We start from the raw sequence: 10,443 nt of genomic DNA, 5'->3' as shown, positions 1-10,443 counted from the left end.
GATATCACATCTCATGTTATAGGAAGGATCTCATGTTTGGTATTAGAAGCATTGAGATGTCACATCTCATGCTATAGGAAGGGTCTCAGGATTGGAATGGGAAGGAGTTGGATATCACATCTTATGCTATAGGAAGGGTCTCAGGTTTGGTAGAAGCATTGAGATAACACATCTCATGCTATAGGAAGGGTCTCAGGATTGGAATGGGAAGGAGTTGGATATCACATCTCATGCCATAGGAAGGGTCTCAAGATTGGAATGGGAAGGATTTGGATATCACATCTCATGCAATAGGACAGGTCTCAGGTTTGGTATTAGAAGCATTGAGATATCACATCTCATGCTATAGGAAGGGTCTCAAGATTGGAATGGGAAGGATTTGGATATCACATCTCATGCAATAGGACAGGTCTCAGGTTTGGTATTAGAAGCATTGAGATATCACATCTCATGCTATAGGAAGGGTCTCAGGATTGGAATGGGAAGGAGTTGGATATCACATCTCATGCTATGGGAAGGGTCTCAGGTTTGGAATGGGAAGGATTTGGATATCACATCTCTTGCTATAGGAAGGGTCTCAGGTTTGGTATTAGAAACATTGAGATATCACATCTCATGCTATAGGAAGGGTCTCAGGATTAGAATGGTAAGGATTTGGATATCACATCTCATGTAATAGGACAGGTCTCAGGTTTGGTATTAGAAGCATTGAGAAATCACATTGTATGCTATAGGAAGGGTCTCAGGATTGTAATGGGAAGGAGTTGGATATCACAGCTCATGCTATAGGAAGGGTCTCAGGTTTAGTAGAAGCATTGAGATATCACATCTCTTGCTATAGGAAGGGTCTCAGGATTGGAATGGGAAGAAGCTGGATATCACGTCTCATGCCATAGGAAGGGTCTCAGGTTTGTTATAAGCATTGAGATATCACACCTCTGCTATAGGAAGGGTTTCAGGATTGGAATGGGAAGGATTGGATATCCCATCTCATGTTATAGGAAGGGTCTCAGGTTTGGTGTTAGAAGCATTGAGATATCACATCTCATGCTATAGGAAGGGTCTCAGGATTGGAATGGGAAGGAGTTTTATATCACATCTCATGCCATAGGAAGGGACTCAGGTTTGTTAGAAGCATTGAGATATCACATCTCATGCTATCTGTTAAGACGGATTTCTGAACTCTGTCCTGGTGGCGCAGAAGTTCAGAAGGCCAACCTAATTACTTGGAACAGGGTAACCTCTGGACAAGCCAGACCAATCAAGGTAGCGATCGCGGCGGTCAAGACTAGGTCTCAAGAGGGGTGAGGGTGACTGAAAGCCCGCAGTGAGCACACAAAGCAAGAGCGCTTACAAACTACTCCAAACAGGTGTTATATCAAAAATATAAACACATTTATTTTAAGGCCTTTAAAACAACGACCGTAGCGAGAAAATCACAATATCACAATATTAAACCAACACATACCATATCAACACAATATATATACAAATACACAGTCGCAAGCGTTTAAAGCACGAAATATGTAGTCCACCTGAAAGGAAAGGAAAACAGGCAGTGCGATAATGCTTTCGACTCAGTTCGCCTTCATAGGCACCTAACTAGATGGAAGTCCGAGCCCTACGAAGAGTGGAGCCTTGCGCTCAAAGTACCTGCCACGCCGGTGCCGACGGGCACAAGGGGAAGCTCTTTGGAGGAAGTCAGGCGGGTCACGTTAGTGCACAGCAGAAGAAGAACAGGTTCCGCAACTCAAGCGCAGCCTCCACAGCGGGCAGAAGCAGAGCGCGAGCGCGGCAAAAGGGTGCTGTTTTTACACAGCAGGGAAAAGCAATGGGATACTGCAGGAGGGCGACCAGATCCTAGATATACTACTCACCGGTCCCCGAAGCAAGCAGACCCAGGCTTCTCCACGATAGTTTCAGCAGCTGGCAGGTTCAGAAGAGCAGGGAACGCTTTGTAGTCGTGTAGAGCAAAAAGACGTCCCAATCGACGAAACCAGCACAGTTTTGTTGCCGCACAGGACAACGGAGCGGCCGTGTGTATTCGAGCCAAATGTACACTCCTCCCTTCAGACCTGGGGACGCCAAGCGTACGAAGCGTGGGAGAGTGACAAGGACTCGCAATACAACACAACCTGGCGGCGGTTGCAGAGCCAAACTCCTTGGTAAGCTGGTCAGTCAACTGGATGGCCCAGAGACGCTTCCGAAGGCTTACTTGGCAGGAGCTGGTTGAAGATGCCGGGAATAGCTGTTCCTGCTATTCCAAAGGTCGAAGCACCAGTACAGGCCTTCTGGTTCGATCAAAGGAGGACAGGGGCTCTCCGGACGACAGCAGTGCAAAGGAGGATTCCTTCAGCGGGTCACCAGCGATTCCTCGGTCCAGCCTCGTAGTTGCAGGATACTTGGCTCCTGTATTCCTTCGTTCGTGAGAACTCAGGAGATCGACATGGTAGTGGTGTTTCCAGCCCCCTCTTATCCAAGGTTCCCTTCGCGCCAAAACGGAGGGGAGCCAATGGGAGATCCGCTCATCAAAACACATACCATACGTGGACCAATCACGGACCACGGTGGTCCCAGGCATTCACACCACCCTAGACTCTCTGGCACCCAGGATGTGTATTGGGACCAGACATCCCAGCCCACACCCTGGAGGCACACAAACGACATGTAGAAGCCCGCGAAAGCAACCACGTTTCGCGGGAAAGTACATGCCCAAATAAGGAAGGCCCCGGGTCGCCGGACCTGGGGAAGGTGAAGGGAGCAAGACGGACAGTGGACAGGACAAAGGAGCCTCGCGGCCTGGCCATTTTGGGAGCCAGGCCACCATTTTGGGTTCAGTGCAAAAACGTGCTCAGAACGCCAAAAGGAGCTCAAAATAAACAAAACGATCGCTGCCACCATTCCAGTCCCTGAATGACTTGCACCGATCAAATACCATCCTAAAAGAGTATCTAGGGCCTGTAGAAGGCTAGAGACCCAAGAGAGCTGTAACTTAGCTTACAGTGCCCTCTTGTGTCGTGTTGCACTAAAGCTGCGACACGATAAAAGAAACTACGGGAAACCACGTTCCCCGGTACTGACTGTCTTAAGGGCATGTCAGTTTCCCCGTAAGAAAGGAGCGAAAGCCCAGAGAAGTGCGGCAGAAGGCTGTACTTCTCTGGCAAAGTCAAGAACAAGGTTAAAAACAATAGCAAAAAGTTTAGGGGTTGCCACATGGAAGGAAAATTCCCTACAATTACGAAATCTTTCCTAACACTCGCCCCTCCCAGACTATGGACAGGGGGAACTAATCCACTCCTGGATGAGTCTCTTGTTCAGGTCGGTTAAACATTCTGGACAACCCATCAGCATTGCTATGTTGGACACCTGGTCTATGCTCAATAGTGAAGTCGAAGCCTTGAAGACTTATGGACCACCTAAGCAACTTTGGATTCTCCCCCTTCATGTTCATTAGCCACTTTAACGGCTTATGGTCAGTCTGCACAGTGAAGTGGGTCCCATAGAGGTAGGGCCTCAGCTTCCTTAGGGCCCACACAACAGAGAAACATTCTTTCTCTACCGTGGACCACCTGAGCTCTCTGTCCTTAAGCTGGCGACTAATAAAACCGATAGGGTGTTCCTTACCCTTCTCATCTACTTGTGATAGTACAGCTCCTATCCCAGTGTCAGAGGCATCCGTCTGCACGATAAAAGGTCTTTGATAATCAGGGGCCCTTAGGACAGGGGCCTGGCACAAGGAGTCTTTTAAGCCATTGAAGGCCTTCTCACACTCGTCGGTCCAAGTTACCTTCTTGGGTTTCTTCGGAGTTGTGAGGGCAGTCAGAGGAGCAGCTATGGTGCCATAGTCTGCCACAAAATTGCGGTAATACCCCGTGAGTTCTAAAAAGGCTCTCACTTGGGTTTGCGTAGTGGGGGTAGGCCAGTCTTGTACTGCTTGTACTTTACTGGGTAGAGGCTGTATCCTCCCTCCACCTACTTCATGTCTAAGGTAAACCACTGAGCCTTGTCCAATCTGGCACTTACTAGCCTTTATGGTCAAGTGGGCTTTCTGAAGAGCCTGGAGCACAATCCCGAGGTGTTTCACATGGTCTTCCCAGGTGGCACTGAAAACTGCTATATCGTCCAGATATGCAAGACAGAATTCGTCCAACCCATTCAACACATGATTCACAAGCCTCTGGAAAGTGGCAGGTGCATTCTTCAACCCGAACGGCATTACCCGGAATTGGTAAAGGCCGTCTGGTGTAGAAAATGCTGTCTTCTCCCTGGCATGTTCTGCTAACGCTATTTGCCAATAGCCAGCAGTGAGGTCAAACGTGCTGAGGTACTTGGAGGCACCCAAAGTATCCACCAGCTCATCTGTTCGAGGCAAGGGGTGGGCATCTGTCTTGGTGACAGCATTCAGAGCCCTGTAATCCACGCAGAACCTCAATTCAGAAGTGCCTGCCTTTGGAACCAGAACCACAGGACTGGACCAAGGACTACTAGAGGGTTCAATCACCCCAAGGTCTAACATTTTGTTGACCTCGGTCTTAATATAAGACCGTACTTTATCCGACATCCTGTATCCCCTACTTTTGGTAGGTACACTGTCTCCTGTGTCAATGTTATGTTTGCACCAAGGTGTCAAACCAGGCGACTGTGAGAACAGGGGGGAAAACTGCCTAAGCAAACTTTTCACCTCCGCCTGCTGATCAGAAGTCAGGTGAGGGGCCACTCGGACACCCTCAATGGAGCTATCTGAAGGACCGCTGTGGAACAGGTCGGGGAGAGGTTCTGACTCCTCTTCCTCAATGTCTGACGCCAGTAGCAGTGCTGCGATTTCGACTCTTGGGACGAAAGCCTTCAGCCTATTCACGTGGAACACTTTTGGAGCCTGTCCAGGCCTTCCAAGGTCCACTAAATAGTTCACCTCACCCAGGGGCTCCACCACTGTGTAAGGGCCTGACCATTTGTCCTGTAAAGCTCGAGGCCTTATAGGATTCATGATCAGGACTTGCTGACCAGGTGTAAAGTTGATGAGGGAAGCTTTCTGGTCGTACCAATGTTTCACCAGCGCTTGCCCTGCCTTCAATTTATCACTAGCCAAGCCCATCAGAAGTACCATCCGTTTTCTGAGCCCTAGCACATAGTCAACTACATTGGTAGTAACAGGGGGAGTGGGCATCTCCCATCCCTCCTTGACAATGGCTAAGGGTCCCCGTACGGGATGACCGAACAGAAGTTCGAAGGGGCTGAAGCCAACTCCCTCCTGTGGTACCTCTCGGTAGGCAAACAGCAAGCATGGTAAAAGAAGATCCCATTTTCTTCTCTGGGGCTCCTCCAGAGCCCCAATCATGCTCTTTAACGTTCTGTTGAAACGTTCCACCAGACCATTGGTCTGGGGGTGGTATGCAGAAGAGAACTTGTAGGTGACCCCACATTCTTTCCACATAGCCTGCATATACTTTGACATAAAGTTGCTGCCACGATCTGACACAACTTCTTTAGGGAAGCCAACCCTAGTAAATATGCCGAGTAAAGCTTTTGCAACTGACTTGGCAGTTACAGTTTTCAATGGGATGGCCTCAGGATACCTGGTTGCATGGTCGACCAGCACCAGGATAAACCTATTGCCCGAGGATGTTTGCGGGTCAAGGGGACCGACGATGTCGATCCCTACCCTTTCAAATGGTACCCCCACAACTGGGAGCGGTACCAACGGAGCTTGGATTGTCGCGCCAACCTTACCAGACAACTGGCAGGAGGCGCAACTCCTGCAGTGACTTTCTACTTGCACCCCCATCTTGGGCCAGTAGAAGTGCATGGATAACCTTTGCTTGGTCCTCTTCATACCAAGGTGACCAGCAAGGGGAACTTCATGCGCCAACTGCAGGAGGAAGGGTCTAACAGCAAGGGGAACCACCAACCTCCTATGGTCTCCTTCTGTAGACTCTGTGGGCTCACTATACAGGAGTCCACCTTCCCAATAAATCCTATGCTTCCCAGGAGGTTCACCCTCAAGCTGGGAGCAGGCCTGTCTCCTTAGGCCTTCCAGAGATGGGCACTCACGTTGGCCTTTACTGAATTCGTCCCTATCAGGACCTCCTTCAACTAACAAGTCTTTTAGTTCAGGATGATCGTTGGGGTCGAATACTTCAGGCATCGCCACCGCCTCGTCAGGCTCGGGCGATTGACCAACTTCCTCCACCGCAGTGGTAGGCGAGCTCGGGGGAATATTCTCTTTCCCCCGTCTTGACTTGTAGACTCCTTTCGCCTTGGGTTGCCCCTTCGGCTGGGGCGGCGTATTGGACTTGGCCAATGCCGCCCGTGCTTGAGACCGTGTGTAGGGTCGTTCGGCAGTGTCTCCTACGAGCCCTAAAGCTCTGAGATCATTACCTAATAAGACCTTTCCCGGGACGTTTCTCTGAATGCTCACTGGAATCCTGACAGCTGTACCATTTAAAGTTAGATTAACAGGGATCACGGGAAACATACGGAGGGGGCCGTCAGCCAACTTAGTGGGCATCAGAGTAGCTCTGGCAACTTCCTCTGTGTCTACCAAGGTAGAATCCACTACAGTTCGACTGCACCCACTATCCCTAAGAGCTGGAGTATCCACTCCATTGATCAGCACACTGTCTTTAAAGTAGTGCTTGGTATTATCCGGAATCCTAGCATACGCCTCTGCGACTTTAGGCTCCCAGGAACCCAGGGACACTAAAACTACCTCGGCCTCTATTCCGCTGGGAAATGAGTCCGAGGAGAAGGATGCTCCTGTAATCTCTTCTTCCTCGTAGGAGGAGAAGGCCAGATTAGCGGAGTGGACCCCCAAAGGTCTAACCTTACAACGGGGATCCCCCTTCACATGGTCAGTTGCTCCACAAGAAAAACAAGCCCCAGTGGGTCTGTTTACGTAGGGAGGCTTATTGTAACCAGAGTTCTGTTTCGGAGGCGCACCTCCACTACCCTGTGAGTTCTCTTGTGTCTTACCCTTGTTTTTCTTTTTGTGGCCCTTATGGGAAGAAGATTTAGCAGATTCCCCACCCTCCATATCTTTGGACTTTTTCCCCTCCTCCTGCTTACCAGGATGAGTTTTGTCCTTATGGGACACTCGATGTGACACCCATAAGTCTGCTGCAATGGCCAGCTTCTTAGGATCTATCTCCTTCGAATCGGCCAAATGCTGCTTAAGCTCCGGGGAAGAAGAAGCAAAAATGTGTTCCAGCATGACAAGATTTATCATGCCGTCGAAGGTAGAAACCTTATAGCCTTCGACCCAGCCAGTTAAGTTTTTCAAAGATTCAGCGACATAAGATACCCAAGTACTACCTTCCTTTTTCTTATACTCTCGAAAACGCTTTAAATATTGGGCCGGAGTCTTCCCAAACTTTAAAATGAGAGTCTGCTTTAACATTGCGAAATCAGCCCGCTCAGCCTTCGACATTTCCATAATGGCACTACAGCCAGAATGGGGCAGTCTACTGAGCAACCACGCAATCTTATCAGCACTGTCAACTTTTTGAACCTCGCATGCATACTCAAACTCATTCAGCCAGTCCATAATGTCATTCCTTTCTTCATACACACTGAGCAGATCTTTTGGAAACCGTGGATGAGAGGAGGCCCCAGACCCATGTCCAGGACCCTTGGAGCCATTTGCAACCTGAAGCTTGGCCAGTTCCAACTGGTGATCCCTGTCTTTTTGTTTTTCTGCCTGTTCGATTTTTAGTTTGGCTATGCTGAATTCAAGCTCCTGCTGCCTAAGCCGCAGCTCTTGCTTCTTGAATTCAAGCATAGCCTCCCCATCAACACTGGCAGAGGAAACATTAGACAGCTCGTCCTCCCTGTCCTCGTGGTCGCGGTGGAACAGTGCGGCGGCAGAACCGTCGGTTCTGCCAGTGAGAGCAGCCCCACCACCTTCCGCACTGTCCTCAGAAGTAATAGCGTCAAGCTGCGCTTCTTGCCACGCCACGATTCTTTGGATCATTTCCAATTTCGTGCCTTGAGAGGAAACACCTCTCTCCGCACACATCTTTTTCAGCGTTTCTGATTTGGAAGCATTTAAAGTTAACAACGTACTTGTTTCCATACTGTTTGATAGGACTATGGCCTTTTTAAAGTTATACTATAACAATTCACTACGTGTACTGTTTGGAATAACCTGAAATGCCTTAGTTCGAGCGCAACACTGGATACCTTCAGTCGTATCCCACCGCTGTACACCAATTTGTTAAGACGGATTTCTGAACTCTGTCCTGGTGGCGCAGAAGTTCAGAAGGCCAACCTAATTACTTGGAACAGGGTAACCTCTGGACAAGCCAGACCAATCAAGGTAGCGATCGCGGCGGTCAAGACTAGGTCTCAAGAGGGGTGAGGGTGACTGAAAGCCCGCAGTGAACACACAAAGCAAGAGCGCTTACAAACTACTCCAAACAGGTGTTATATCAAAAATATAAACACATTTATTTTAAGGCCTTTAAAACAACGACCGTAGCGAGAAAATCACAATATCACAATATTAAACCAACACATACCATATCAACACAATATATATACAAATACACAGTCGCAAGCGTTTAAAGCACGAAATATGTAGTCCACCTGAAAGGAAAGGAAAACAGGCAGTGCGATAATGCTTTCGACTCAGTTCGCCTTCATAGGCACCTAACTAGATGGAAGTCCGAGCCCTACGAAGAGTGGAGCCTTGCGCTCAAAGTACCTGCCACGCCGGTGCCGACGGGCACAAGGGGAAGCTCTTCGGAGGAAGTCAGGCGGGTCACGTTAGTGCACAGCAGAAGAAGAACAGGTTCCGCAACTCAAGCGCAGCCTCCACAGCGGGCAGAAGCAGAGCGCGAGCGCGGCAAAAGGGTGCTGTTTTTACACAGCAGGGAAAAGCAATGGGATACTGCAGGAGGGCGACCAGATCCTAGATATACTACTCACCGGTCCCCGAAGCAAGCAGACCCAGGCTTCTCCACGATAGTTTCAGCAGCTGGCAGGTTCAGAAGAGCAGGGAACGCTTTGTAGTCGTGTAGAGCAAAAAGACGTCCCAATCGACGAAACCAGCACAGTTTTGTTGCCGCACAGGACAACGGAGCGGCCGTGTGTATTCAAGCCAAATGTACACTCCTCCCTTCAGACCTGGGGACGCCAAGCGTACGAAGCGTGGGAGAGTGACAAGGACTCGCAATACAACACAACCTGGCGGCGGTTGCAGAGCCAAACTCCTTGGTAAGCTGGTCAGTCAACTGGATGGCCCAGAGACGCTTCCGAAGGCTTACTTGGCAGGAGCTGGTTGAAGATGCCGGGAATAGCTGTTCCTGCTATTCCAAAGGTCGAAGCACCAGTACAGGCCTTCTGGTTCGATCAAAGGAGGACAGGGGCTCTCCGGACGACAGCAGTGCAAAGGAGGATTCCTTCAGCGGGTCACCAACGATTCCTCGGTCCAGCCTCGTAGTTGCAGGATACTTGGCTCCTGTATTCCTTCGTTCGTGAGAACTCAGGAGATCGACATGGTAGTGGTGTTTCCAGCCCCCTCTTATCCACGGTTCCCTTCGCGCCAAAACGGAGGGGAGCCAATGGGAGATCCGCTCATCAAAACACATACAAGACGTGGACCAATCACGGACCACGGTGGTCCCAGGCATTCACACCACCCTAGACTCTCTGGCACCCAGGATGTGTATTGGGACCAGACATCCCAGCCCACACCCTGGAGGCACACAAACGACATGTAGAAGCCCGCGAAAGCAACCACGTTTCGCGGGAAAGTACATGCCCAAATAAGGAAGGCCCCGGGTCGCCGGACCTGGGGAAGGTGAAGGGAGCAAGACGGACAGTGGACAGGACAAAGGAGCCTCGCGGCCTGGCCATTTTGGGAGCCAGGCCACCATTTTGGGTTCAGTGCAAAAACGTGCTCAGAACGCCAAAAGGAGCTCAAAATAAACAAAACGATCGCTGCCACCATTCCAGTCCCTGAATGACTTGCACCGATCAAATACCATCCTAAAAGAGTATCTAGGGCCTGTAGAAGGCTAGAGACCCAAGAGAGCTGTAACTTAGCTTACAGGGCCCTCTTGTGTCGTGTTACACTAAAGCTGCGACACGATAAAAGAAACTACGGGAAACCACGTTCCCCGGTACTGACTGTCTTAAGGGCATGTCAGTTTCCCCGTAAGAAAGGAGCGAAAGCCCAGAGAAGTACTTCTCTGGCAAAGTCAAGAACAAGGTTAAAAACAATAGCAAAAAGTTTAGGGGTTGCCACATGGAAGGAAAATTCCCTACAATTACGAAATCTTTCCTAACACTATCGGAAGGTCCTCATGATTGGATTGGGAAGGAGTTGGATATCCCATCTCATGCTATAGGAAGGGTCTCAGGTTGGAATGGGAAGGAGTTGGATATCACATCCCATGTTTTAGGAAGGGTCTCAGGATTGGAATGGGAAGGACTTGGATATCA

The sequence above is a fragment of the Ambystoma mexicanum genome, chromosome 5p, assembly GCF_040938575.1.
Source record: "Ambystoma mexicanum isolate Mex_15411 chromosome 5p, UKY_AmexF1_1, whole genome shotgun sequence".
Lineage (NCBI taxonomy): Eukaryota > Metazoa > Chordata > Amphibia > Caudata > Ambystomatidae > Ambystoma > Ambystoma mexicanum.
Note: the sequence above shows the minus strand (reverse complement) of the source record.